General features: G+C 34.6%; 1 non-coding gene across 1 annotated transcript; it reads left to right on the top strand.

Moving 5' to 3' along the window:
• Positions 1 to 3107: 3107 nt before the first annotated feature.
• TRNAG-CCC (transfer RNA glycine (anticodon CCC)) lies at positions 3108 to 3178 on the top strand. The gene has a single exon. It is a non-coding gene; the product is annotated as a tRNA-Gly (tRNA).
• The last annotated feature ends 3801 nt before the right edge of the window (positions 3179 to 6979 follow it).

Here is a 6979-nt window from a genome sequence, read left to right as displayed (position 1 = left end):
GGTTTCACCAAGTAGGTTGTATTCGAGACATATCAATGTTCAAGAAATTATGGTGGTCCAAAAGTTGCTCAAAGAAGTTCGTGAGGGGGTTAGTCTATGCATGATTTCCCCATGATTCAGCATGGCCTAGGGAGAAGTTTAGATCTCCACCTATGATAATATTATCAATATTCATGAAGGATGTCGTCATCATATTTTCCCATAAGGCTTCTCGGCTGTGGTAGGGGCCATATAAATTAATCATTCGAAGGGGGATACCCAAATCAATAGAGATAACATCTGCTCCCAATACTCCTTCCCTCCCCCAGAGATTTTCAATCTTCATAGTTCTGTTGTCAAAACCAATAACACATCCCCTAGACCTACCTCAGAGTATGAAAATTACAATCGGCCATGATTGATTTCAAGGTGAGATTAATAGATTCTCCATCTCCCAAGGTCTCTTGTAGAAATATAACATCCAACTTCTCAACCCCGAAGAGTCTCCTAAGGGCCAATTTTTTATTAGGGCTGGTCATGCCCCTACAATTAAAGGATAAACACTTCATGAGGTAACAAAATTAGGGTTGCCTTTTACTCTAAGAACCCGATTAATCAAGATTTGTTTTCTAGATGCCACCTCAATCTGAGCCTTATGGATAGATTTAGATATATTGGAATGTCTTCCCCTGGTTTTTCTCAGAGGGTTTGGGGGAGAGCCATCACCAATGCCATAGGAAGAAAATGGTTCAGAGTGTGCAAGGGATTGAAGGTTGTACCTATGGTTGGAGTTAGTGTCAAATGAAGCCTCATCTTCAGAAGGATTCGGTAATGAGGCCCCTTCTAGTGTGGTCAGGACGGGGGGAGGGTTATAGGGAGGAGTTGATGCCATATGATAGGGGATAGATTGCAAATTACAGGAAGATAAAATGGAACCAGAAATAGATAATGAAACAGAGGCAAAATCCGAAAGTAAATGATGATATCAAGCAGGGGGAGAGGAAGAGAGTATAATACCTAGAAGCAGACAAGATCCAGAAGAGTGTGATCGAGTAACCCTTGTTGAAGGTGGTCGAGCTACTGGTTGCTGAGGGATTTTCTGGGAATCCTACCTTGGTGTATTGGTGGGCACCTTTGGAGTGGGAGCCTCCCCGTCTATTGCCTGTGTCTGCATTCCAGTTGATTCATGCCTCGTTGATATCTCCTTGTTATCAGTGGTGAGCAGTGGGTAGTCCTTATAGAGATGTCAAACTTCATGACACCTTCTATAGCGGAATGGAACCCCTTCATAGTCCAGAATCTTCCATCTAATATGCCCACAATATTGAAGCCGCAAACTTTCAACTAAGCCATCCCTAGTATCCAATGAACCATGATTCTATTTATAGCCACATTCCCAGTTTCAATGAATGATTTATTGTGATCCAAATAAACCCCTAAATCATTGATGATGCATCTGAAAACATCTTTGGACCAAAAATGTAGTGGTAAACCCGAGATTCTGACCCAGATAGGATCCGCTCCAAATTTTTCTTTGTTTGGGTCAAATAAGGGCATCCACCTCTTTAGAAGAACAGGTGTCATCTCAATATGCTAGAACTTAGAGAGAACAAAAATTTCCTGATCAAGATGTGTGAAAATTAGGGCAAACCATCCTCTTGTCATGGTGAGAACCACGGGTAACTATTCGAGAAACTAACCCCATATTTCCATCACCCATTTCTTGAGACTTTCCGTAGCATAGTTTCTCCCTTTGAAACTACCTACCAACACTGTATTATCTGTGTATGCGACCTTGGCCATGTTAATTCCTTCTCTAAAAACCAGTAACCGCTTGCGTTCCCTGACCTTAGTGCTTTTGGATTTTACCCATATTTTTTAGGCAGTGCTACTGCTTCACTTGCTTGCCCTAGGTCATCAGATTGTGCTTATTCAGTATCGAAAACCCTAACCTCTTCATGGTTTGAGGGCTTGTGGGGGGTTTCTTCAAAACAACCCGAAGATCTCAATGTGTGCAATAGTTGAAGTCCCTGAGATGCAGGGTTTGTTTCCCCCGTTCTATGGACCCCCAATCTCTCAAATCCAATGGTTTTAGCTTCAGATTTGAGTAAACCTTCTACCGCAGCAGACGTCTCGCCTAGTCCAGATGACAATTTAGATAGATGTTCTATCTCCCATATTTACATTTCAGACGGGGATGGGATCGCAAGTACCGACTGAGGTTGATTGTCCGACAGTATGTGGTGGATGCCAACATATGAACTAGAGGTAGGATGTGTAAACCCTAGGGTAGTAAAAGAGACCACTCCTTCTTCCATATCAGCAATATAGGAATTGACTTGGACAGCTAGTTCCCGGGAGACCGTTGGTGAATGCATGTTGTAATACTGAGGTGGATCCTCGGTCCAAATAAGCATGGTATCCATGGAGTCTGTCGAGTAGTCAACAAGTTCCTCTTCTATATCAACGGGAATAAATCCTGGTTGGTCGTAGCAGCAAGAGCCTGAAATATGCGGAGTTGTTCCCTTCCTTCGGTGGTAAAGCTATCTGTTGACTGTCGCATTGTCCTCCACCGTCGACAACCTTTTCACTTTCACCATTGCGTGCACCCTCCACCTTCAAAAATCAGATGCCGCAAACCCTAGTTTGTTACTAACCTTCGCTTTGTTGCATTACTTGAGAGCCATTTTCAACTCACAAGATCTTTACCATGGCTTTTATGTTTTTTTTTAAATATTATTTTTAGTGATTTTTTTCCAAAAATTAGTAGAGATTTTATGGAATCATAAATTTTAATTGAGTAAATTATAAATTCCAATACCAAATTTTTTTTAGTAAATTGAATCTAATTGTATATTTAAAAATACATTTTAAATAATAAATAATTACAATCTTATCTAAAATTATATTATTAGATTAGATTTCCAAAAAAAATCCAAAACATCTATTTATTAATTAGGTTACACCCTAAATTTTTCATTTATTCTTTTGTTAAATAAGTTGCCATCAATACCCAAGTGTACTCCCTTAATAACATGTTGTTGGGTTACCACAATAAAATATTATCCTATTCATGGGAAAATTTATAAAATCGAAAAGAAAAAATGGCCACAAACACTCCTATAATTGCGCATCTAGTGTAGTGGTATCATAGTACCCTCCCACGGTACTGACCAGGGTTCGATTCCCTGGATGCGCACTTTTATCCGTTTCATGTAATTTGCCCACTTACGTTTCATGTAATTTTTATTAAAATCAAAATCAACTCACACAACAGCCATATTAAATTATTCGTTTCATATATTTTTTTATTTCGCATCTTTATTGAAATCAAAATCGACTCACACAGCACGCAGTCATCTGGGTGGATACTTAAATTAAGAAATTAATAATATATTTTCAAATATAGTGTGACTTTAATATCATGTGTTGGCCTTGGACAACGTTCTAGTTTTTATTAAAATCTTGGGTTTCGCAAGTTCGCCATTTGAAACCTCGCCTCAGAAAATACTCTAATTTTTATTAAAGTTTTGGTCTTTGATCTAACAGTAAACTAGCATTTGCACTAGATGCTGCAAAGGAAACGCCGTAAGTAAGTTGGTAGCGCATATGGAAGAACATAAATGAAAAAACTTTGATATGTTAGGTGATCTAACTATAGCCAAATCTGAATGAAAAAAGAAATCTAAATGTTAAATGTAATACAATCAAAAAATCTACTCAAATCAAAGGCATGCACAACTTCCTTAGAATAGGATAAGTTTATCATTATATTTCATGTTAAAGATATAATGCTAAAGTTAGATGTTTTATTTTATTTTTTGCATCTTTTTGAATTCATTTTTTATCAGTGAGATAGAGTGCAGATCCATATATCTAAGCAATATATATATTTTTATGAACCCTATGTGTCACTTATAAAAGAGAGTGAGAGTATCACTTCCCCTTGATGCTTAGCTAGGGATGGAGTTTTTCTCTCAGCACAATATAATAAGAGGTATAGAACATGTTGTATAGTGTAAAAATTTCTTTTCACATAAAACATGCATTTCTGCATTTTAAGTGTCAACTTGTTGAAAAATATATATAAATTCAAATGTAAAACTCTTGATACTTAAAAAAATGTCAATTACCCTCCTGTGAGGATGATACCATGTAAAAAAATATAATATAAGAATCTAAATGTAACATGCATCTATATAAATCACACAATAAACTCAATTACAAGTCTAAATGTAAGATGCACCTATAACATAAAACTCTGAATGTATGATGCACCTGTATAAATGACACAGGAAACTCAACCACAAAATGATCCATATGAGAACCACATCAAAGCAACATTAAAATAAAGCCCAACACATGCCAGACATGAAAATTAATTTTCTGGAACTTCCAAATGGCCTTGCAATCCTAATTGAGATTAGGAGGCACTGAAGATAATATACCTGACAAGCCACAACGCTAGTCCTTAAATTTAGTTCTCTAAAATACAAAACTAACGCTAACACTTCTTTCCTTATTGTGAATTTGAGGGCATCATACTTCTTGCATTCAAACCAGTAAACATTTTCAAGATGCCTGTTGAGTAGGGAACTATGCAGCACCTAAATCTAAACTAGTTAAAACATTTATATGTCAATTCTGATGTCACATAAATATAATTCTGTTTCTATCACTCTCAATGTGAAAGTGGCAAGACCACATTCCTCTTCATAATTGGGTAGAATCCACATAGATGGCTTGTGGCCTCATAGAACAATATGCTCCAAAATGCCTGTAACATCGAACCTTCAAATACACTGTTGAGGTGTTTGGATCAAACTCATATGCACTAATAGCTCCTCCAGAGTTTGAACATTTTGATCAGTCCAATGGGAGCAAAAGAGATGTCGTTGGCTAACCCCTGCATCAGATGAAACAATTTAATACTCTAGAATAAGTGGTTCAAGATTCAATCCATGCTTGATATGAATAAATACATTTAACGTTCAAAAGATGATACATTTCATGTTCAAAAGATGAATTGTAAAATTTTTATATATTTCTGGAAGGTTCAAAATCAAATGAAAGAAAAACAGAGAAGAGATTGAAGAGGCGAATTGGAAAATATATATTTATTTTAGTATGTATGTATTTAACAGAGAAAAAAATGGAACTATTTTTAGTGTGATATTTTAGAGTTCTTGGTGTTGGAATTTGGTGGAAAATTTTAAAATGAAATCTTGATTTGTATTATTTAAACTAGTTTTTTCATTGTACATGTGGATTCAACAGCCTAAAAAACCCTTAGGGAACTTCTATTGTGTATAGATTACTCGTCAATCTTGTGATTTCAATGAATTCTTTCAAAATTTCATAGAAATTAAATGGAAAAATACACTAAAAAACTTTAAAAACTTACCAAAAAAAAAAGGGTAAAAAATACCTTCTTGAACTTGACAATGGCTTTATTTAATTATTGAATTGTTGACTTCTTACCATAAGTAAATCTCTTACTTTAAAAGAAAATATTGTATTTGAAGTAATAAATTAGTATTATAAGTGTAATTTCTATTATAGAAATATTGAATAACAAACATTCAAATATTTGGTGACTCTTTACCTATTTTTAATGGATGAGGAAAGAGTTAGTCCTATGCAAAGTATTTAAACATATTATTTTTACATATTTCTTTTTTTTTTATACGAATAGGATTCCGAACAAAGTGGTGGATGCCTTGTCAAATAAAAAACAGTAAGAATGGATGGAAGTGACAAACAATTGGTTGAAAACAAAGATAAAGACATATGTTTTATGGATGATCTTTCGGATTTAACTAGAAATGCACTATTAAATATAAAAAATTCATGGATGTTATTTTCATTTTTTTTAAATAATTTTATATCACATTACTCATTACACAAACTAAACTTACAGATAAAGTAAAAAATAAAATCTCCTTTTATAAACAATGTTATAATTATTTTCAATAAGGGTATATCAATCAGCACGGGCGTACTAGATTCTCAGTGTCCTGAATATACAAGGAAAAGCATTTCCCAAAAACTTGTCAGCCGTGAAATTGGTCAACCAATGCTTCCAATTTTAGAGTATTGCCCGCGGGCCGCTATACCCCATTGTCAATGTCACAGGTGGTGATGCACTCGGGTGGGTGGCAGAAAAATTCATTCTAGCATTAGTTTGGCTATTGTGTTTTTATTCTTTTATTTTTCTAATATATATTATTAGCAATTGCCTCAAAAAGTGCAAGAGATCGATAGAAATGTTAAATTGAAAGAATTGTATTTTGGTTCAAAATAATAAATATTATAATAATTCAATCATTCAAACTAAACCTAGTCAATAAATTACCCAAAATAAAATAAATCTTTAATCAGAATTATACAAATTATTATTCTTCGTTTCTCTCAATTATCTACATAATAAAATCCAATCAATCATTCAAAATATATCAAATCAATAAATTTCCCAAATTAAATCCCAACTAATCAAGATTACCTGGGAATATATATGTATAACCCAACAAAAAAATTATATTTATATTGAGTTGTCCAGAGCATTTCCATTCTTGTTATTTCAAAGGGAAGGTACCGGGGGTAAGGTTATTTTGGCATCGCTCTGTTTGGCTAGTGAGATAGTAATTTATTTTGACTTTTGTAAAGACGGTTCTAAACACTCGGATCTTGGTGATTATCTCCCTATCACATTTACTGGGAAAATGTTGTTTAGTGGTGCCAAAGTAACTTAATAATCCTACTCTTCGAAAATTAGACACTACGGAAAATGCTGACATCATTGGAAAGCATAACAAAGTTCAATTTAAATTTTGTATAGGGCCCATCGTTGCATAATAACATAATACTTAGAACAAAACTCTTACAGCCGTAGTGGATGTAAACAAATTAATATACCGTAAACCTTACCTCGAGTTTGATTCACACCAATGCCATACAAAACCACTAGAAGTCATAAAAATATCATAGCTACACCATAAAG

This window comes from Pinus tabuliformis, chromosome 3_2 (genome assembly GCF_031772625.1).
Source record: "Pinus tabuliformis cultivar Carrire ecotype Pingquan chromosome 3_2, CPIR1, whole genome shotgun sequence".
NCBI classification, from domain to species: Eukaryota; Viridiplantae; Streptophyta; class Pinopsida; order Pinales; family Pinaceae; genus Pinus; species Pinus tabuliformis.
Note: the sequence above shows the minus strand (reverse complement) of the source record. Positions and strands in the feature narration are given on the sequence as shown.